Source organism: Drosophila ananassae, chromosome 3R (genome assembly GCF_017639315.1).
Source record: "Drosophila ananassae strain 14024-0371.13 chromosome 3R, ASM1763931v2, whole genome shotgun sequence".
Taxonomy (NCBI): domain Eukaryota; kingdom Metazoa; phylum Arthropoda; class Insecta; order Diptera; family Drosophilidae; genus Drosophila; species Drosophila ananassae.
In genome coordinates this window covers 19,031,553-19,055,384 of record NC_057930.1, presented here as the reverse complement: position 1 = coordinate 19,055,384, position 23,832 = coordinate 19,031,553, and the positions used below count along the sequence as shown (strand labels likewise).

General features: G+C 43.3%; 2 long non-coding RNA genes across 2 annotated transcripts; one reads left to right on the top strand and one right to left on the bottom strand.

Annotated features, from left to right (window-relative positions):
- Window positions 1-2,605: 2,605 nt before the first annotated feature.
- On the top strand, window positions 2,606-3,963 carry LOC123257417. Its single transcript, XR_006507469.1, has 2 exons — window positions 2,606-2,964; window positions 3,024-3,963. It is a non-coding gene; the product is annotated as an uncharacterized LOC123257417 (long non-coding RNA).
- A 17,109-nt stretch (window positions 3,964-21,072) lies between these two features.
- Window positions 21,073-22,931, bottom strand: LOC116654930. The gene is made up of 2 exons (XR_004310085.2): window positions 21,676-22,931; window positions 21,073-21,620 (listed from the first exon to the last, which is right to left on the bottom strand). It is a non-coding gene; the product is annotated as an uncharacterized LOC116654930 (long non-coding RNA).
- Between the last annotated feature and the right edge of the window lie 901 nt (window positions 22,932-23,832).

Sequence of the window (23,832 nt, the reverse complement as noted above, 5' to 3'; positions counted from 1 at the left end):
TTTGCTACCGGGTCTGATTTTTGGTTTTTTTTTACAGTTTTTCTTTCCAGCCCGGTAGCAATTCCGCTAAAAGTCAGAGGGCTGGTTGCTGTTTTCCGTAATTTGTTTATGCAGAAACCTTAGAGAGTTGGAGAACGTGGAGGGCAGAGTGTTGTCGACCGCAAGGATTTGTTGAATATTTTCTGGGAATTCCTTTTTTTTCGCATTCACCATAAATCTTTGCCAACTTGCCGCAGTCATGCTCGAGTATCTGTGTGTCTGACTGAATGTGTGTTTGTGTGGCAGTAACAATTGTCACACCTTTCGGCGGCCACTCAGCAGCCCCCCCTCAACCAACGATCCTCGTCCTTAACCCACCCGGTTTCCGTGTGTGTAATTTGACTCATTAACAATCCGAATCCGAGTCCGAGAACCTCAATCTCAGATGTGCGCGTTGTGTGAAGGGTTTTCGGGCCGTCTATGCCACATAAATCACAACTTAAACGATGCGTAATTTCGTTAAATAACTTCAGACCCCCTCCGAAATGGCCCGATCTTTGTTTTATTTATTTGTTTTCTCATTTTGTAACTCGGCTTGAACAAAAAAATTTATGTCATTGTCGGGCAACGCCTGTTCTCGTTCTCATTATTATTTCTCGTCTTCTTCGGATATTTTCCCCACTGCAATTGGAGCCGGAGCTTGCGCTTAATCCTCACTAACCGCCAGGTGCCACGCCCATTTTGTGCACCTTAACACTAAATTTACATATCCACCAGCGGCCAGCTGTTCGGCCGGATCTGCTTTCGGAGTCCTTCTGGTTTTATGGCCCAATTACAGACGCCGATTTCACATTGCGAATCTTGGAGTTGGCCTGCCCAGCAGCTGCAAGCTCCACAGCGACTGGAGATGCTGGGGATTGGGGGCCCAAGATGTCCGAGATTACCCAAGAGCCGGTAATTGCAGGCGGCGAAATGAGTTCACTTTGAGCCAGCAATTTGCCTGTAATTATTACTCAATCCGGTGGGCTGAGAAAACCGCAAGGTAATAATAAAAATTTCATAATTTATCAAAAATACTACAAGCCATCTGAAGGTTAAAGTTTATTTAATAATTTTTGTTTTTTGGTTGAAACATTTAAGCATTGAAATTGACAAAATTTAACACTGATAATCCCTAAAATATAGAATTCTTTTCGGCTCTTTGAAGAGGCTATTTCTGCGAATATCTGCCACTTCCTGGGGCAGGATCAAACACATCGATCCTTGACAGATCTTCCCCCGTGCGGTTGATAGGAGGCCTCAGCTCTAAGGTGTCAATTACGACAGCCCTGGAGTCCAAACCAGGGAGTCCTTTTTGCATTTGAACTCAGCCGCCGAGTTGTTTGCCGAAGGAGACTTAAGCCGCTAAAGGCGCAACACCCACTCAGTGAGGGGTGTGCCACGCCCAGGGGCTGCAATTATCCTTTGGCCAGAGGCCACCAACTGCGTCACAGGTGTCGGGGCATGGGCATAATCCTGGAGAAAAAGTGCGAAAGTAGGAAATGTATTTGTAGCCATTTCCTTTGCACTTGCCGCAATCTCACTTTCATTCATTGCACAACATAATTGAGGGCGTCTAATTGCAGGTTTGGCTTCTCCGAGCTGGGGGCGTGAATACTGGCATTTATATAGATTGACTTCTTAGCGCCTGGAACACGTGCAGCAGTTGATTAATGAAAACTATTGTAGTACCATGAGGGGAGTAGGTCCCATATCCCATAGCCCATTCGAAAATGGTGGTCTATAGGATCGTAAAATAAGAACACGAAACGGCCCAGCCCAGCCTGCAAATGTTGCACATGTCCTTTTGTCATAAATTTTCCCGAGGAGAAGGCAAACAAAAAAACAAACAAACCAAATGTCGCCCCTCGAGTCCTTGTTCTTCTGGCCGTCCAAAAGGCACAAGTCAAGTCAGGCTGAACCGCTCCCTTTGCTCTAAATCGAATTCAAATTGAAGCAGGCAGAAAGGGGCAGACTCGAAGATGCTGTAGCATCTGCCCAGCGAAAGATCAGACTCGTCCTTCGTCCTTGTTCGTAGGTCCTTGTTATTCCTGCATCTTGCCACGGCAATAGATCATTTTCCACGCTCTGCGTGTGCGTCCCTTTTCATTATATTGAAATTTGTTGTGTTGTGCCAACAAAATATTAAAAAATTTCATATTTGATTTGCATTTGAGCGGAGAGGTAGACACTATCCTTTCAGTTATCCTTCCATTGTTCGAGTTTTGATGCGGTTTTAATGGGGACTCTATAGATTTCGCTCAAAACCGTATATACGGTCTGGCACATCAATCATAATTAGATGGCTTGTGTTTGGTTTTTTTTGATAATGTTTTTAGGTTGTGCCCAAGATGGTTTCCGTTCTTTGAATTGTGACAGATCTGGGATCGATTTAAAGGGATGGCTGCCAGGACCTCTCATAATTCTGACAATTACCTTTTTAAAGACAATATGAGTTACATATTCATATAATTATTTATGTATTGAAGAGATCATTTATTCAAGTTTTAAGATTGTAGCGAGCACCCTATATAAAAATACAAAATACTTGACTTCCTAGGCAGGCCAATATTTCTTACCCTTAGTGTGTGGAGAGAGAAGGGAGAAACCAAGTTGAAAGAGACATACGCAAAGCCCTGTTACCCACGCATCCACTGACCAAAAGTAGGTAGAAAATCATTCGATCTTACAGTTAGGTTGGGAAGCTGTAGTGCAGCAGGGAATGGCTGTACTCCCCCAAGCTCGCAGAAATCATTTCATTCTGATCTTTTGCCGAGTGAAGAGCCTCGAGTACATATTGTGAAATAATAAGAAGATCCCGCGGACACGTGTAGAGAGAAAAAGAAACTATACAGTGAAAGCAGTGCAGGCCATTCAGGCAGCAAATTTAAGACATTATAATAATAAAAACTACTTGTGTTTGTGTGTGGGTTCAAAATTCTTAAGGTGAGACCCCAAATAATTGAATTAGTGCAAGTTTAAAAACCTGACCAATCCCTTGTCAGGTATCCCATTTGACCAGGATCAGCCTGATAGGCTCTCCGTGTGGCAAGTGGCCTCGGATCGGACGTCGGATCAGTCAGGAGGCCGTAGCACCACCAAAGCCACCCCCCCGCCGAATCAGTGGGACGCACATGGGTTGGTAGCCGCATCGTACCATCAGTGCACCGTACCCCGATTCTTATCTTCTCACCGGTTGGCGATAAGGTGTCGTTCAGCAGCTGCAGTAGCAACCAACGGATGCCGCCGCCCCCCGATTAGGTTTTCTCTTTGGTGAAGCAAGCTGCCGTCATGATTTTGTGAGCGGCATAGGACCCACATGTCCAAGTATTTAGCTTTAAGCACGATGATCATGCCTGCGAGCATGTATGTGTGTCAATATTGTATTTAACGCGGATGGACGCGAATAATTTTCACGGCGAACCTCGATAGCTGCGCCACAAAAGTATTGACTCCCAACAATAATAGTAATCTTCACGGCGAACCTCGATAGCTGCGCCACAAAAGTATCGACTCCCAACCATAATAACAATTCCCATTATTGTAGTACTATAAATGGAATTTCATAAAGTTTTGCATAGATGCAGTCATTCACGAGTATGAATTAATTAGTGTAGGACCTTATCCTTAAATTTAGTCTCTAAGCGAACCCACCCAGCCTCGAAAGAGAGATCAGCCAGGTCTTTTCCCCATTGTACCATTCTCTAATAGCATTAAGTCCACAGCAAAGATCACCTACGACATCTTGGGCCCAACGATGGATGCAGAATCTGTAAAGCTGAGTGAGTAAAGAAAACGAAGAGTAACAGTAAATTCATATAGATAAGTACAATGGGAAATCCCTGTTATGTTCTGCCTTTCTATCCCAAACTATGAAGATTAGTTGTAATTGTAGTTTAGTACCGCTAATTTTGCGAATATTTAATTATACGAAATGAACATGAACTAATATCTTTCACTTGGAGCACTTCGGATCCGAACATTGCAGTTGAACATGGGTAGACCCCCACTGTTTGGTGAAACGTCTACATGGTAGGGAGGGTATAGAAGAAAGACCACAACACCTAGTCTTTCAGGTATCAGGGTCAGTAGAATCAACCACCCAGGACCAGCCTACTTCCTTCGTTCCTTTCCAACTTCCCCATCTCTGTCTACGAGAAAATCCGTAACGTACTTGGTCTAGATTGCCGTGCCATCACCCACGCCCCTTTCGACTGAGCCCAGCCGTCCCCAAGTAGACAGAGGAGGCGCGGCAGAGACCATTCGTGCAGTGTTAGGGACAGTTTACTGTACTTAATAGTTCGACAAAACCGTACGTCCGTTATAAGATACATTTATACTTCTTTAAATTATTATCAGCAATCCCTTGGATACATCGTATTGTCTGACACCCTTTCCCATTTTAACACTCATTTTTCACACTCGGCACACCGGTTGCACGTCCGAGTCCATTTAAATGAGTCAATTCCTTAATCTCCTGGCCGCATGTGAGGTCTGTTGCAAGTTGCAACGCCCAGAAATGTTTTTGGTGTGTGCACGTCTAGGGTTTCTGGTCCTTCCACTCCTCCAGCAGTACCCTTTGATGATGCAATGGCAAAAAGGATGTGTAGGCTTCCTTTTGGTTTCGGTGGGTGTTACTAATGAAGCGTTATGTGTGTGGTCCCTTGAAACTCGAGAGGCGTCAACAGGGCGCTAAATCCGCTTATATTTTGACGGAAGAAGCCTCTTTCCTTCCATTTGACACTGAGAAGTTAATAATTAAATTTTTAATAAAGAAATAATTACGAATAAAAGTAATAAGAACTCAAGGAAGTAAAATATGGAAGACTCTGTTAAGCTTGAACCCATATATTATATGTCATTTTTTATGTCCAATTTCGGTTCAGTGTCTCGTATTATTTTTTAAGCTTGCGTGCAACTATCGACAGAAGCCGGAGACTAAATGGCTTCACTGCATTTAGCTTCGTTTTCGATATTTAATGAATTCACATTCGTTCGATTCATTTGCCAGCTGACTCCCTGGATTGGCGAGGAAGAGGAGGATGACTTTGACCTTATGTCGTCATTGCACGCAGCTCGATTGAAACGTTTAATTGCATCAACCAGGACACGGGACCTCTGTCCATTGTCATTAGCGTAATTAGATCTTTCAGCTCAACTTTGAGCCTTGGCGTGTCCTCCTGTAATGTCTGCAACTCCTGGCTTTCCTTTCCTCTCCATTCTGTTACTTTTTTTTCCGTTTTTGTGGCACTAATTTTGATGCCATGGAACGTGGAACGTGCGCAATTTGTTTACCATCAACATAATTGGCCTGTCCTGTTTCCCCCGGGCCCACTTCGGACGTTTTTTTAAGCGCTTTTTTATTTCATCGGGAAAGTCTCCTCCGGCCCGGGGGCAATTAGCTGAAATGATTAAGCTGATGCGCCGCTCTAGCTCTCCTTGGTAATTACATTAGTCGCTGGCTTTCGATAAATTAACCGCCACGCACTCACTCAAATTGCCCCGACCATCTATCATAGGGATAATGGAGCCTTCGATGCCTACAAAGGACTGAGGGTCGGATGGACTGCGATGGGTGCGAGGACCACCAAAAATTCGATCAGTCTGCCACACAGCTGCGGTGCTTCAATTGTGACACTTTTTCGAACAATGCGGAACTGTTTTTCAATTGGGCCTTATTCAAATATTGTGAGTCCTTGTTGGCTGGCTTGTTTGTTGGTTTGTCAATCACGCAGTGATCGATCTGGTTCATAGGAGGGATGATCAGGCCGCACATGCCACACGCAGAACTGCCGATGATGGATCACACATTCGCGTATGCCACTCTGACAGTTTAGATTTTTCTTCAGGCAATTTCTTTCAGGCTGGGAGTGTTTAATAAAGTATTAGTTTATTTGATAGTTCTCTCTCCAGATTGTATATATCAAATATATCTTGTAATCTTTACGAGCGTGATCAACACAACACTCCTAATTTTTACAGCTTTTCCCATTTGTAGGACAGCCTTCTGGAGACGGAGCTGGTACAACATTTTACAGCCCGCTAAATGTAATAACTTAGCCCCTTTCCTGGGCACTCCCCGGTCTCTACCTCCCCCCTTTTTAGTTGTTTCGCTTTTTTATTGTCGACTGGCCTATTCGTTGACTAAACGTTTACAACTCCCCAAGCGCCTTCGGATAATTTGACACTTGACTGCCCGACTTGGGGACGAGGGGAGTGTATGTTTTGTTAGTCTCAAATTTATGACTTACAACTCTTAAAAAACCACAGCAGCTTCACGACAAAAAATAACCCAACTCGCCCTCACATAATCGTTTATCCCACACATACAGGAAAACTAATTAAAAATACCTTTTCTGGGGCGACAATAAAATTTATGAAAATTAACATAAAAATTTGTGTGCGATTAACTCGAAAGCGCACGCACATAGCCATAGCACACATTTTTGGCCATATGGGAAAATCACACAATAAACAAACGGAACAAGGGCAATAAAAGCAAATATGGCAGCGGAAACACACGTGTTGCAAGTGGGGGGGCGCTCCAAGATGATGATGATGACGGTGATGGGGCATGCTTATCATTTGTCTGGGCCCAGGAAACACGCCCGATATATGGCATATACTTGTATGTGTAGGAAAGGTATGGGCGAGTTGGCCAGGCCAATTTCAACTTTGGCGACAACAAGTCACGACAACAGCAGCAACACAAGCAGCACTGCCACAGCAGCAACATCAACAAAAGTTAAGCTCTGCGGCGCAACCAAAGCGATTAGGCTGATTGGTGGCAGTGTTTGGAGCACTGAGAAAAAAAAACAGAGAGTATAGAGACTGTTTTAGAGTATAAATTCCTGAAAATTGACATTATTTTTTTCAGTGTCTTCAATTTATCAGGGTGGGGGATGTAGAGATACATCCACTTCCACTAGAGGAGTGAGTTTAGGGGATGAGTTCTGTGCGCCAGTTGGCGCTTCCCACTTTTTAGAGGCGGCTTATGTGGAAGGATAATAAAACAAATTCCCTCAATCTCACACACTCGCATTATGAATAATGTGCACCTTATGCCGCACCGCCAAGTCGAATGTGATTAGGGGAGATATCCGGCCAGCCCCGCCCACTTTTCGGTTTATTAACCCCTTAACTGATGTTCGGGTCTGCTCTTCTCAAAATATTATGATGGCATCATTTACACGCCGCTTTTCCGATTACCGTTGATCTCTGAACTGCTCAGAGGGTTGTTAGTTTTATGGCCAAAGCATATAGATTTTTTTTAAAGAACTTTTACGGTTTAATTTGATTTTAGGGCTCTATGCAGCGGATTTAATTTGTGGCAGAGACTTCCCACAACTCTTGCCATCATTAACCCTTGTGTGTGTGCAAGACTGACTCGAACCGTAAGCTCATCAAAATTAATTTTATTGCCAGCCGAAAAACTTTCGACAGCAATTTGGCCAAAAACACCACCCCCACCTGCGCACTCATTAGGTTCATGTCTAAACGGTTTTTGGGGGAAAACTTTTGGTTAATTAAACGCAAATTGTTGTGGCGGCAAATTGCGAAAAAATTGCGAAACTTTGTCGCCAACCCATTAAAAGCCTTTTGTCACAAAAGTTTATTGTCTCACAGTACAAGCCAGCTGAAATGAAAAGAAAAACAAAAGCAGAAACGGGTTAATTACACAACGCAAAAGGGGGGAGGAGGATGGCACAAAGGACATTCCGTACTTTTTGGCTTTTATGTCAGAGCCATAAAAATGTTTTCGGCAACTAGAGAGAGACGGCTTGATGCTGGCCGAAAGAGAGACGGGGGCTATGCGGAAACAAATATGGCGTCGGCAGCTTCCTTGGGGTTGCCCACTTGAATGGCCAAGTATGTGTTGACACTGGCATGTAGTTGTTGTAAGTAACGATGGCACAGAGAGAGGGAGCGGAAGTGGGGCAAGGCAGGACAGTGGGAGGCAGTGGATGTCCTGCGACGCTCTGCGCAAATTTGCCACTTCAACAGCTCCTTGCGGATGCCGTAAGCACTCTTGTGAACGAGCTCTGAGCATTTTCATTTATTTTCCTCACATTTTTCCAGCTTCGCTTTGGTTTCCTACTCTGTCCTACTCCTTCGTCCTGTCCCAGTCACTGTCCTTGTCCCAGCCACACCCACTCGATTGCGCCTTGGAGAATTTATGCTCCTGCATTTTTCTCCTCTTTTTTCTTCTTGGCCCGGCTTCGATTTTTTGGCAAGTTGGAAAGTTGTGAAACGATGCTCACGGAATTTTAAGCAGTCGCTTCCCCAGCTTGTCCTTCTCCTCTGGCCGGTGGGTGGAGTTCTTCTCGGGCTCTTGGCTTTTTTCGTCAATATTGTTCCAGAGCAGCGGAAAATGTGTTGTGAATTTTAAATTGGTTTCTGCTGCCAGCGCTGAGTTGCTTACATAATCAGGATGAAGTTTTGTCGGCTTTCGGTTCTAACCAAAGTGTTTCAGGATCGCTTACAAAGCACTCTGATGACTACATGAAATATTAATTGTATAAACTATATACTAATATAGTAAAAATTGTTAACAAAGTTGGGTAATTGAATAACCCAAAAGGTTACCTCATTTTTAATAAAGGCCCACCTCACAAATAGCAATTACTTGGCCTTTCCCAAGCCTCCCAGCACAACTGTTTATTACACTTTACAAAATGGTGGGCCACCACTTGGCCACCAAGCCACCACCCTCGTCTGGGCCACCCAACCACCATGACCAACAAAAACAATTAAAGCCAAAAAATTGAGATAGACAGGTATGAGGTATGAGCTATAAGGCAGACATGCATAGAAACCGACACTTATGCTTATCTGCATAATTTATGGTTAAAATCGGACGCAACCGTTTCTGGCCTTTTGTTGCTTTTGGGAATTGCACCACGTGGTTCGGTGGTTCCCAAATGCTAATAGGCGCCACCCAAAAAAATTGTAAAACAATTAAAATGTAATAAGCGGAGGGGTCAGCTCTCAAAGTCACTGGGCGGCACTTGACCGAACCGTTTTCTTTCCGTTTCTTTTCCCACTCCGGGAGAGTGGGGGTTGGAAAATAGAGTAATTAATAATGCTATTACGGACAATAGGGGGGAAACGTAACGCCTCTATTAGGCCAAAAATGATAAACAGTTTTTCTTGTGCAAGCTGTAAAGAAAACCCCTCAGTGAAGGATGTCAGTGGAGTGAGGGGGTAAAGGTTAATGCCCATCCCCCGCTGAGCTTTTGATTGGCACTTGACATTATGGCTTGTACAGTTACCAGAACACTGTTGCCGTTGTCTTGACATCGTGACTGGGTTCGCGTTTTCTTTCCATTTTTGCGTTCGCCAGATGAAAAAGTGTTGATAGTGTTTTCAGGCCTTTGAATGTTTTCAGGCTTTGTTGGCTAACTAGGTTGGCCCGTACGATCTGATCAGATGGCAGCCAAAGGTTTCACAAAAATACCGCTAACAGGGTTTTCGGCTTTTAAGAGGTAACATGGTTAATTATTTAGAAAGTTAGTCGGGTACTTACTTTATTCTAATAGCATTTATTTACTTTGCGGCGATGGACTCTAGCGAAATAATTTAAGGGCTTAGACGAACTATATGTTACAACATGCCTTAAATACTGCCATAAATTTATTTTGCTTGTAAAATATTTTTCTCATAGATTTTGATGCAGAATGATGGGGAATCAGTATACAAAACGTTTAAGGTATTCCGCTAAAGAATCGGATGAAAATTGACCAAGATATAGCCATCGCTGGGGGCCATATTGTCCTTCCATGCAGTTTTCATAAGTTCGAAGGGGATCCCCCAGAAAATTTAACAAAAAATCTGAAAAATATTTTGTTCCTAGATTTTGATGCAGAATAATGGGGAATCAGTATACAAATCGTTTAAGGTATTCCGCTCAAGAATCTGATGGAAATTGGCTAAGATATAGCTATCGCTGGGGGCCATATTGTCCTTCAGTGAATTTTTGGGCAAGGCGATGCAGAGAAGCCCGAAGCGTCAAGTTGTGAAGCTGTGTGCAAAAAATCATTAACACGCACACAAACACACACTCGCACACTGAGAACCCCATCAACGGGAAAAAGTGGGTGGGAGGGAGTGGGTGGCCTTTACTCGCCATCCTTGTCTCTCTTGTGGGGGGCAGTGTGTGGGTGGGTCGCCTTCTCGGTTTGCAGCCTGTGCGAGACTTGCTTAAATTACTTGGGTTTTTACATGCGGCAGTGAGGCACATTAACACTGTAATGTGCAAAAAGTGTTCCACAGTCTGTGTGTATGTCAGGGTTTGGTGGGAGTGGGTGGTGGGTAGTGGATGGTGGGGCGAAAACAACATGGCGTCGTTGTTGCCTCAGAGCTGGTGTAGTTGTAGTTGTGGTCCGAGAGGAGCTCATTGTCATGCAGACAAGGTTTATGCGGAGCGGGATCCTGAACAGGGACTTAAAAAGAATAAATAAATTATGGCTACCATAGCTTCTTTTTCATTCTTATTTAAATTTTGAAATAAAAATAATGAAAAGTTAAGAAGGTCAATGGAAATAAGTTCTTTAATTAGGCAAAGGCCTCTTTTATTTGGTCTTCATCTGTCATCTTGATATGCCTCTCCGCATAAACCCAAAGACTCGAAGGAACAGTGCCAGTGGGCGCCAGATACTTTTAGTTAAGATTAATTGTTATATATTAACATGGCGTCGAGTTACGAAGTCTGCGAAAACGAGCTATTTACAAGCTAAACGAAAGTTGACTTTGCCCAAACGACCACGGGAAGCGAAACGAGCTGAGTGGAAGCTGATGTTGATGTAAATGTTGTCTCCTGCCCTGGCTTGGGATGGGAAAGTGTGGGCGGAATGTATATGTACAGTATATATAGAAGGGTAAGAGCGGGGGATTGGGCCCACTTTAATAGAGAGCAAAATATTTAAGGCTGTTGGCTGCTGTTTATGGCATATCTTGTGTGCGTGCTAGATTTATGTTTGCCCATTTTCGTGTTTTATCATCAGCTGCGACTGCGACTGCTACTCCGAATGCGGTACTGGAATTATTCATGCTGCTCGCAATGTTACTCATACGCCGCGTATGAAAAGGGTTTCAAAATGGCTGCCATTTGGCCTATTGCGTTTGAATTATGGGCCAAAAGGGTCCGCTCTGTCTGCCCCATTTCGGTTTTGGCGTATTGCGGTTTTATCTTGAAAAGGATGGCCTTGCTTTTCGCCATGGAGTCCGAAAGTAGTTGGAAATGTTGTGTGAAAAGGTTTTTTCTGATTTATAAGTTCGGTTTTTCTAATTTAAAGGAATGCTTTAAAGTTATTTTCAATAATTATAGTCATAATTATGATAATTTATTTCCCTTAAAGCCCATTAAATGAACTTTTCCGAAATTCACCACTGAATTTTGATGTCCTCTTCCTGATTTCTGTCTATCTCAGTGGCATCTTGGCATATGTTCGGCCAATCTGCCACTCCCCTTCCTGGCCACCCCCTATCGCTTTTCTCCAACTGTCGCATTCCGAACCACAAACAAATTTGTCTACGACTTTGGAGATGAACGCACCATCAGCCGCCGCCCAAAAGCATATTGACAGTCGTCCTAACGGGAAGTCAATACAGAAATGGTTAGCTAACCCCACAATCTTAACTGCCTTCCTTGCCACTGCCCCGCCCCCTCGCCATATCGGATATCCTTGCCGCCCACACTCAACGCTCTGTCACTTTGGGCGCAAATTTCGCCATTTCCACCCTCGCTAATGTGCAAATAAAAATGTTAAAAGGGTCCTGTAGCACTCAATTACACGCCCTGGTGACCATTTCCCCTCTGCCTCCGCCCCCGCTCGCATTCGCTTTCACTGCTCCAGTGTGCGTGACTTGGAAGTGTGTGTGCGGTGTGTGTGTGTATGGAAAGGCTCCTTGCTGAGTAGAGAAAACATTATGGCGCGCGAACGGAAGTTGCCATCTTGTTGATGGCAGTTAAAGATAAGCGAAAAAACCCAAGCAGGACGCAGGTTTTTTTTATATTTCACTCTCTCTGTATGCTCAGAAGGGTATATGAGTTATAAGCACGAAAAATAATGCTCAAACTAGGTGGCCTTTTTAAATGAAAAACATAAATTATAACTAAAGAGTTAGGAATCAACATTTAATATCATTTTTTTTAATCTCCATATATTAAAATGTACGAATTTTTGAAGCCATCTATTTAGGGCATCTCAGTTTCGAACTCAATATTCTGAATAATTTTTTTACGACCTTCTATCTCTTTTTACCGTTGTGTCTGTTAGATTTTCATGCTTTTCCGCGCCGCTCGCTGCTTGGCTGCTTTTTATTGCCTGCATTTTATGTTATTTGTTTCTATTTTTTGGCTTCCCTTTTTCGATTTTCTGCGACCGCCATGTTGGCAGTTATTTCTCCATTTCCCCCACTCGGCTACTGTTGCCGTTTCCGCTTCCGCCGCCCCAAGCCATCCAGCTCCACCCAGAGCTCGTAATCCTCCTTCTGTCTTTGGCATTTAAGTTTTATGGCTGTTTGCTTTGTTATTTTTCGGAATTTTTTCCACTTGGCAGTGGGTCTCCTAATTTGCAATTTTGTATGGAGACATGGACGACGACGCCTTAAAGCGGTTTTGTCATGTCATTTGGTAATTGGGTGGCAGCGGTTGGCACTTTATATATTTCGCCGCCAGTTGGCAGCGCCTTCATTTCCGTTTCGGTCACACATGGTCACACTGGTCAGGGCCAGACGAATGACTTCCTCCCGAATAAGGAGTGGAGCATTTTTTCGACGACAGCCAGTTACCCCCATCTAATTACGTAGCCGGGGAGCGAGCCGTCCGGCCTACTCACCCATCGGCGATAAATTATTCGTTTAATTTTTTCAGCCTTATTTGGCCAAATGAAGTGGCCCATAAAGTCCACATTTTTACAGATCGTAAAACAGCTCAGATATCGAACTTCAACGCGACCGCAAAACATTCGATCTGGTGCATAAATAAAATGTCCGTTTAAAATCAATAAATTATAATTAAATTATAACTTAAGCGCATGCTAATTTCTCCGCTTTCTGGCCACAAAAAACTGGACAGCTTCCCTGCTGAGTTTGTCGTCGCATTCTCGCAATTTTTAAAGACGCCCTTTATTCGCAATGTAAATGCATAAAAATTTCATAAAATTAAACTCGTGCCCATAAAACTGACACATTAAATGCGAAAAATTAAATTGGCAAAATACAATTTAAGGAAATGATAAAATTATCAGACAATCGCTGTGTTTTTGGGAGTGTTTTGAAGGAGTTTTCTCTTTTTACAGACTGGATTAAGCGAAGAAAAAGTAATATATTCTGTATCCCCTTTAAAATCCACAATTCACTGCTTATCCCAAAACAAAAGTAAACAAGGATCTCAATTATGTTAATAAGTTTCACGCCCTTCCACTAGATTTGCCAAACGACAGAGCCAAAAGCGCAACCCTTAAGCCAGGGGAGAAAAAAAAGATAGACAGCATCCTTTATGGCCACCACCTTTCGCCCCGAAAGGCGCCCACAAGGCAAACTCCATTCAACACCAATTAGGGATGATAATCGGAAGCCGGGAAACGCAAACGCAAACAGGAGGGTGGCAGGTGGATGGATGGCGGAGTTGAGTTGTCGTCGGTCCACCCCGTCGGAGTGTCATTTGTTATTGAGCTGAGAGCCAACAAAAAAAGTTGACTTTACTCCCCGGGTGTCATAAATACATCCCACAGCATAGACAAACAATCAACAATTTATGCGACTGCCTGGAGAGGATGAGTGGGCCACTTGAGAGGGTGGTGCAGTGTGCTGTTTGGGTGGTACTGGGGTGGTGCTGGGGTGGTGGCTTTCCCTGCTAAATTGCTCAACAACGGGGGCGCATGTTAAACATGAATTATGAATTGTTATTGAGATTGATGTTGTTGTTGCTGGGGTGCCATGGGTATTGCTCTTGTTTAATGCACTGAAAAGAAAACTATGCTTCAAAAAGGTTTTAATACAATTTTATACATGCCTTAGAAAGCCTTTACAATCTACATATTTGTAGGCAATAGGTTGTCCTTAGAGGAATCAAAAACGAACCATAAATTTATTGAAGAACTCATGCATTTTTTTAGGTGTCCTTTTTGGCAACTCCATCTAGCAACCTTCAGAGTTTCCTTCCTGCGAACCAGCTCTGCTTTGTTTTGTTTGTGGTAATTTCATTGAAATCATGTTGAGTAATTGGTGCTGCTGCTGTTGCTGAATTTTCGGGGGTGTATAAATAAACCGAGGGTGACTCTAACCCCATCCCAACCGAAACGCAAGCCCTTATCCAGCCACCCACCACCTCGACTCGACGGAGGTTTAAGCCACCGCTTTATGCGGTTTGTATTTATTGCCCGTTTTGCCGTCACTTGTCCCCCGTAATTGTAATTTCGGTTGTATTTGTGCAGGCATTATGCTACACATGTAACGTGTATCTGATGGATACTCTCAGCTACTCGGGGGGTGGTGCACCATTAGCCCTCAGTGGTTGGTGGATCGCTCCGGCTGGTTGTTTGCTAATTTGGGCATAATTTGTGACTGTTTATTTATTTTAGCCGCTCGGAATTAATTTCCAGCATATTGTGACAGAGATGAAGTTCTTTTTTACACATGTTAACATTACTAACAGGGGTGGATCGGAAAGATATCCTTTCTGTAATGACTTTGTTTGATTTTCTATCCTTGCGCGCCAAGACCTGTTTCTCCCTGAGTTATACACACACATGCCTTAAACGTTCGTGTTGAAAAATGTGATGTTTAATTTCGCACATTAAAATCTGAAAATTATCAGACACGAAAACCCATAAACCCCACACCGAATGCCCCTCCATCCTGCCCCCTGTTCCTTTATTAGCTCCCCCAACCAAAAAATGAAGCGGACAACAAAAAACCAGCCAAGATGGTGGGGAGCTGGGGAGTAGACTGCAGTGAGTAAGATTAAAATCTTCTCAGAATTGTGTGGACAAAGCCAAGAGGCAAAGCCACATAAATGAGCAAGGAGCGGGTATGAGGGATGGGGGTGTTGTGGCTGCTGCTGCAACTTGGTGGCAGACAGGGCCAAGCCAAAGGAGTCAAATCGATATTGGCAATGAGAGACGGAGGCCAGACAGCCAACGACACTGGCTAAAACATGACACTGGAATTTTAATTTGACTTCAGTTCCAGATTCCTTTCTTAGGTCTTAAGAAAGTATTTAAGCACAAGCTTCTTTCTACTTTATTTATTTAAATAATATATTTAAATTATTATAATTTAATTATAATATTTTTGATTTTTAATCTCAGTGCAACGTTGGAGAAGCTGGCATGTAAACAAATCGATTTGTTTCATTGATGACATTCTTGGCGAGATTTTTTGCAAAATGTCATAAAGTTTATGACTTAAGTCTTTTGTTTGGCTCTGACTGGGACGGATCCCGGGTTCAATGGAGGGAGGCTCTGAGTCTCTGAGCCTCTGAGTCTGAATTCGGATTTCTGAATGCGAGAGCCTGGGCCAGAAAATATCATTATTAAACTGATCGAAGTCGCATCGAATGTAACCGGTTTGCCATTAAAATCATCAGGCCCAGCGTCTGGGCCTCAGAAGTGTCCCCACAGCCCGTTTGGCATTCACACCTACAAAAGTGTCATGCGTTTGGCATTTAGCGTGCGAGCTGGACCGAGTTGGCTAAAAAAAAAACCTCTCAGAGTCTCTGAGTATCAGCCACTACGGACTGTGTAGTATTTTTTGCGCATCCACAAATTTAACGATTAAGACGTGTTAAATTGTTAACAAGCCACTTGCAGTTATTGCCAATAAGCTGCAAATTTACGAGGCTTGGCCGAGGCTGTTTCTGGGTTTGGTTTTGGATTCGATTCCACTATGTGGCTAGTGGGTTTGGCTTTGGTTTTGGTTGGGCTGGATGCGGTTTCATCTAGCCCGGGGTTGCATCCATTTGCATGTGAAAGATGCCCCGGCTGCAGTGCCGCATTTGTTTGGCTGACAATTGGAAGGAGGCCTCCTCTTTTTGTAGCTTTTTCTTCGCCGGTGGTTGAGCCATTTGAAATGCGTGACAAGCTCGGTGGGTTGCCTTGTATATCATGGGGTTTTATGGGCTGGGTCTAGAATGGAGAAGACTGATTTTAGTCTAGGCTAGGATTCCAGTTCATATATTGAGTACTCTTTTTGGCCATAATAATTGCTTATCTTCTAAACCCGTTTTTAGATCTATCAAGATGGTTTAAGACTCAACTATAATGGTCAACAAAAAGAAAGCCCCCGCTTATCTGGAGCATCGGATGACAAAATCCGAAACCCAAATCCCATCAATATTGGTCCAAATCTTCATCTATGGCCCGCTCATAGATCAGTCTTAGCCCGGGCTTATTGCAGTTTAAACAGGCACCGATATAGACATAACACTGCCGTTGAATGCCCACATTTAGATACATAAATTAGGGCACTCCAACTATGGCCAGAACCGATACATCCAGCCGAGATATCCATCAGTGCTTGGCCCTATTTTTTGGGCGTAACTTGCATATAAACGGTGCTAATAACACATTTAAACTGGTCAACAAATTACCGTTTCCCCAGTGCCTCGACTGGGCATTTGTTATTCGATTCGTTTAAATGTGTTTTCAACAAATTTTCATGCAAATGATATGGATGCTTTAAATGCTAAGCCCCTTTCAGGTTCCCCACAGTGCTACGAGTTTAGCCATGGTTTCCCAAAATCTGGCTTTAAAACGTATCTTAGCTATGGTTTTATATTTTGGTTAAACATAGTTTCTGGCATCTCAAGTCCCCTATATTGAAGCTCAGGAGGAACAGATGACCAGCATCTGGCTTAGACAAAGCGACGACGGCGGTCCGACTCGGGCGGGCTCATTTGTCGTGGCCAGTCTCCAGCTTTTCATGAAAACTTTTCGGCCATAAAGTCTGTCAGACGGCGGACAAAGCGGCCAACTGCTGAAAAGAAATTTTATGGAGCCGGGAAATATCAACAGCGTCGCATTGTCCCCGGATATTGATTTCCAAAGGTGTGACGACCTCTTTTGTCTCCATACGATTTCGGAGCGATAGTGTGCTGGGGGGCGATTTATGAATGAAATCCAGACCCGGGCGTGGATATACTTTATAGACACAGAGTCTGGGCCGGGTTTTGTTCGATGAGTCACAAGCGTCTAACGATTTGTTTGCCTGCTGGGCGTTTGTCTGTGAAAGTGTAATATTGTGACACTTTTCATTGTCCCCGAAATTTTCATTAGAATGGAAATGGTAATACAGCACTGAGCTCTGCTTAGCGGCCAAAATGGTTCTATTCGAGGCTGTATCTGGCCAATTGTTGTTGCATTGCTTTCCAATTAGCGGAGCAAAGCCAAAATTTATGTTGCATTTATTACATAATTTGTCCAATTTTATGTCGAGGCTCAAGAGTTTTACGAGGCACGTTTTGAGGCGCTGCCAGGCATTGTCTCCGCACCGATTTTCCTTTTTCCTATCTGCTATCTGCCATCCAAGAGTCTTGGCCAAGGTTTTTCCAATTTCAGTGCCGGATTAACAGGGATTTTCCATGCTGAATACTCTGCTCGGGATCTGCTTTCCATTGCCGTTGGTTCTCCGTTTTGTGTGACGACATTTTTCAATTAAGAAAGGATCACAAGGCGCTTAGTAAGGCAGTTTGGCTTTGGAGCACGGAAGCTGGAGAGCTCCAACTTCTCTGCCGAAGCTTGCTTTTAATTAATTACTGTAACTGGCTTTTTGTCTCCTTAGCCCGGAGTCTGCCAACTTTGTGCCAGCTGCACTTACGGCCAACTTAAAGTAGCTGCCACTTGAAATGTTGCCAAGTTTTGAAAAGGGTTCGAAATCGATTTTTATTCTGGTTGAACGCAAGGCCTTAACGGGAAACTTGTAGCAGAACTAAGGCAGTTAGAACAAGTCTACAGCCCGACTAGGCTAATCACACTAATTACTGCAATTGGCAATTACGTGAGCAGTTCCCGAGCATCGCAAATCAGCTCCGTGTGCTTTATTTTCGCTCAATTATCTAATTAACTTGTTAACAGTTTCTCAATAGCCAGAGCTAAAAACATATGCATATAATTGCCCTGTTGTTGTGCACCTCATAAACAATTAGCGACATTGGCGACTAATTCGAATTGTTTTGAAAAGCAGCAACAATTTCGTTTGTCGTCGCATAATAAATTAATCACAGTTTGCATGTGCAAAAATTAATAAATAAATAAATGAATATGAATAAGAATGATGGGAGTGGGATGCGAGTGGGTAAGGTGAATGGCAAGGTAAATTATTAACGTACTTAGGGGCTGACTGACCACACGACGGCTACGTAATAATTAAGAAATTTACAAACGATTTATCAACTTAATTAAACGTTGGCTGACCATTGCCGTTGGCTTTCATTATAAATGGCATGAAACGAATCGAAACACTAAAGCAGTGATAGATGGCCAATGATCGAAATCATTTCACACGATCATACGATCAAATGAGCGTAGAGACCCACAGAGCTTGGTATTTGTGTATAAATAAAACTTTCTGTTGATTGTGATTGAGGCTGTTGCTAATTTGCCAACTACTTTGGGTTCATTCAATTGATATTTTGTTTGAGTGTGTGGCGAAAGCTGTTCGACTTCGACTTCAACTTGGAGTCGGATTCAGACTCACATTCAAAGTGAGAGTAGCTTGGCTAAGACAATGAACTCGGCTGGAAATTGAAATGAAAATGGCATACTGCCAGTGCCTGGAACAGATGTCTGTAATTAAGTAAATGTGGAAATTATATGCTAAAACGCGAATAAGCACGGCTGGTTGAACGATTGATCTATGACATGATTTCGCTTGGGTGAGTGCCAACAAATTGTACCGGAGATTGGCTAACGGAATTAGTTGAGTAAGCTAAGTAAGAATTATGAAATGGCTTAAATAGACTTGACTAGACTAGACTAGAAAGATAAATAACTGTTGTAAAGGCCAACAGGATGGAAATGATATAAAATTTTATGATCATACTCATATACATATCATTATATCTAAGGGGGAGACTTTATTTATTAGACCTAATAGCATATGGCTCTCATCCCACCCTCTTGATCCACCCACTCTCAGGTTTTCAGGCCCATCATCCAATAATCATCATCATTACGGACGCCAAATGCTTTTAGTCATCTGGCTTTCCACTTCATCTCTTACCAAAATACAAAAAACCAACAACCGATATCCGTATTTCGGAAATAAGCCCATTTCCGAGATACTCGTACTTCTGGCCCATTGAAAGCTTATCGGAAGAGCAGCTGAAACTAAATGCTTGCGATAAAACTAATGAAAATGCGTTTTCTAATTGCACATTAGGCAAAGTGAAACGATTGCCCCTGTAAGTGGATATCCAGCATGCCAGTCCGGAGTCCGGACTCCAGGGCCAAGAGAGATCTCAAGTGCAGCTTCTGTTTGTAGGACGCACGTGCGTTGTATATTTTTAAGGTATGTTTTTTTTTATAAAGTGGGTGTGTTGCTGATGTTGTGGACTTTTTGATGTATCGTGCTGGGCTTGGAATTTTTTTTTGTGCCGTGCTTTACGCACCACTGCCCGCCATTAATTTTAATTTGTGCGTCAAACGTAAACGCAAAACGCCTTCGACTGGTGTTGGTTTAGGCCGGTGGACGGCAAGCGAAAGTGAGATGGCAAGCCGGGAGGTGAAAGAGACAGGTATTGGCTAAAGCGGGATGGGATATGGGAAAAAACAATTGCACACAATCATTTTCAATTTACTGTCATTATGTGCAATTTGTCAACAAAGTCCACAAAGCAGTCAGTCAGCCATGTGTCTGTGATTTGTCCAATAGGCAGAGGTGTTGTCTAAGGGGGTCTCTGACAAGACCTCCCGTCTTCAAAACTCTTTGAATGTTTAGACTCTTTTGATCTCTAATTACTCTACAAGACCCCTTCTTGGGACACCCCTGGATATATTCAAATGACCACCCATGCCTGAATGAACTCCCTCCCATTTTTTGTGACCCCCTGCTCTCGGATTCAATAGCATTGTTTATTTATGCTGCTACTTTTTCTATTCGACGAATTCGTGACGAAAAGTGATTGAAAGTAAACAATAAAAGCGACACTATCCCGTCACTTTCCACTTCCATATCCACCTCCATCCAAGCATCCAAGCCAGAAGCGAATTTCTTTTGCATTTTCGGTTGGTAAGAGCTCCAAGGGATGTGAGAAGAGGAGTACTTGACTCAGAGCCAGAGCCAGAGCCAGCCTTTCATTTGGCTAACAATTTGTACTTTGCGTTTTTTGTATCTGTTTGCTAAATTGGCCAATTGCGATTGGTAACAGCCGCACAGCCGACATGCCAAACAATTTAATTCAATTAAATATTTTTTCGTTGACTGCCTGTCGTTTGTTATTTAGCGACAGTTGCTGTAGTACCTCCGGCTGCCTCAGCGGCAATTGTTTTATGTGAAATTTGTCACACTGTCATGTGCGTTGAGAAAGAGAGAAAGGTATAGTGTTGTAGAGAGAGATAGATGGGGGAAAGGCCACCAGGTGGACAACGAACAATTTGCGCCACCTGAATTATTCAAAATTTCAATGGAAAATGGCGAGAAAATTAGCCCTACTTTGGCATCACAAGAAGCCAATTGACTTTGACAAGTGCTTTAAAAATTCATTATCGTTTCCGGGAAAATCGGTGACAGTTTAAAAAGCTGAGATTCAACATGTTTCAAACATCTGGACTTCATGGAGAATTGAATAAAATTTTGTTTAGAATCAATTAGTATAATTATTTGCAATTTCAGTTTTCAAAGTGAAACTGAAACTGAAGGTTAAAGACTTGGGTTTTTAAGCCAACTGACCTCTCGACTTTCCTCCGAAATCACCTGTGGTGTCAATATTTCAACACTGCCAGCGGTGTTGAAGCTCTCTGTCTCCGGTTTGTTGATTTTTTTTTTTTTTGGACACTCGGATTTTCTCTTTTTGTGTGTCGAACAGATTTTTGATTTATTGATTGAATTGAATTAATCAACAAACTTATGAGTCAATATATTGTTTAAACAAAGCCAGACACAAAGGAGAATAAAGCGAATGCAAATTAATCATATGTCAAGATCACGATCGCTCGGAGAAGTCTGCTGCTGTTTCAGCACCCCTCTCTTTCACATCCCACTCCACCATCTCTTTCCAAAGTGATCATCATGGCTGGGATGATGATGATGACGAACCAACTGACAGTTGTTTGACGTGCCCCAGTCAGTTGCTCCGTCGATCGGCGAGGGGAAAACAATTAAGTGACGCCAGACAAACAAGTTGTAATTTTTTATGGAAATGCAAAAAAATAAGAGAAGCCAAATGGGGAAAAGATCAAATCGTCTGGAGGCAAGTGGGTGCAGCATATGGCCCATAATTAAAAGGTTAACTTGATGTAACTATTACATTGGAAGTACACTTGGAGAATATAAATGGAGGGAGTTCCTGTTGAGGGACCTATTGCGAGGAAAAAGATCTCAAGACCTCTTCTTAGATAGTAATGATGGTAAGATAGTAATGATGGTAGCTGTGATACTCCCTACAAGAGAACATGATTATATTAAATATTAATATTGTTTCAAGTGATACCTCACCTCTTAGCCAAAAAGAAACTGCAACAGTTGTGTCATTTGCCTTCCGAGGCTGGTTCCCCTTTCATTCTGTCTGCTCTGTCTCCTGTCATCTTTGACATTTTTACATTGTAAATGTTGACACTTTACCACACACAGACACCAGGCAATGATCTCGTTGCAGTTACATGAATGATCACCACAAATTGGCATGAGGAAGTCAGAAAATTGTCACCCGGCCAGCAGCTTTCCTCGGGAGATTTTCCTTCGGGAGTTTTCATTGACACCTCGTTGCGTCGCAAGTTCTTAGCCGCCGTCTTCGCCGAAGACTGATGAGGCCCGCTTTTATTTTTAGGTGCGATCGTGAATGACTTACCGTCTGAATGAGTGAATGATGAGCAAATTTATCGCGGCATTGTGTCAAACTGTTTTTGGTTTTCGGTTAGCCCAGCCAGCCAGCCAGCCAGCCATGTGTGTGGGCCTGACATCACACCCAGAGAGTGGTTCCCCTCCCTTTGACTAGCCCCCAGACTCGTGTAGTTGGGAGATCTCCTCCAGCTTGTTCTGGTTTGTCTGACAAGCGTTTAATTATTTTGGCTTGATTGCCGACACCGTCCCCACATAGATAGAGGCTAGAGGCCGATCCATTCATGTTTAGTTGCGCCCAATTTTCGATGTTGTGTGCTGGGTGGCGGTGTCACGTCATTGACACGATCCCAGCTGCTGTAAGTTGAAGTTACAACATCTCGAGATCATTTGGCATGGGGAGTTGAAAGCTCTGCCAAGAATATGTTTCCAGGAAACAACACAAGCCCCACTAATACATACCTTAATAACAGTGCTTAGCTGTTCTCAGTCTTTTTACTTAATACTCATTTAAGGGTTCCTGCAGTCCTTTCGGTCAAATAATTATGCACATATTTCAAGTCAATCATTTTTCTCACGTTCACGTATCGATTTTGGTTCCAGGGGCTGCTCCTTCAAAGTTTAGCCGCCAACGCCCACAAATATGTGAGACCCTCCCATGATTGATGAGCATCTTGCGTACAAATTAACACCGGAATTACTCCTCGTGCACTGCCGGCACTGCCGAGTTCGGCAAACTTCCAAGCCATTTCGGCTCCACCCAGAAAACTTGAAAAAAAAATGTAAGAAAAAAAACCGACAAGAGATGCGTTTTGGGCCATTTCAAATGATGCCGACTTTCAATTAGGCAAAAACTTGGCAACCTGGAAACCGAAAGACAAAAGGCCGCCTAAGTCGAGTTGAAAGTTAATGAGACGACGAAGACTGAGTTTGGCCCGAGGTGCGATCGTGACTTCGAGTGAGACCAATGAGTCCAATGAGTCGAATGAGTGAGCCGTGAGTCATGCCGCAAGTTAATTATGAATATGCAACTAAATCATTACATTTTAAGCCAGTGTCAAAGGCGCAGCTGGAGATGCAAGCTGGTCCCCATGATTCGCTTGATTAATCGCCGTTGGCCAGGCCAGATCCTAGGTGCCTCTTATTAATTACGCCAGTTCCATATACCAGGCCCAGTTCGAGGATCGAGTGGATGTCCCAAGTGGAGGTAGTGATCCCGGCCAGCGAGAGACGCGTGCTCGAGGCGTGAATACCATCGTCAACAAGCTAGCACCTCTCGCTCTGAATTATTGCTGAAATATTTTCTGATTTATTGGCAGCAACTCGCTTGTTGCACTTGGCACGCCATATGCGTGTTGTCTTTTCCAAGAGAGAGCAAGAGGTGGTGTCACTGGGAGAAATAAGAAATTAAAACTGAATAAATTGTCTTTGTGGATGCTACAAGCTCCTCAGTGTAGGTACTTTTTCGCAGTGCTATTGCAACCTTGTTGCAATTAGTTTTTGCATCACCACCCAGCGCGTATTTCTGGAGTATCGTCTTACCTTTTAGCCAGCCTTGAACTGGCCAGGTCCGAGACCCTAAATCTGGCTCTGTTGAGCCGAATGACTCGTCTTGGCAGTCTTGGCAGCCCCGGCCAGTTCAGCTGGGGCAGACTTCCGTGTAATTAAGTGGCGTTCACAATGCGCTCCACCACCCATTGTGTGCTGGATTCCAGACAGCTCCAAGTCTGCCACAGAACCTCCACCATCTCTTCATGCTTCTGGTCTCGACCAGGCCGGCAAACAAATTCTTTGTGAAGGCTCAGACAAGCGAGT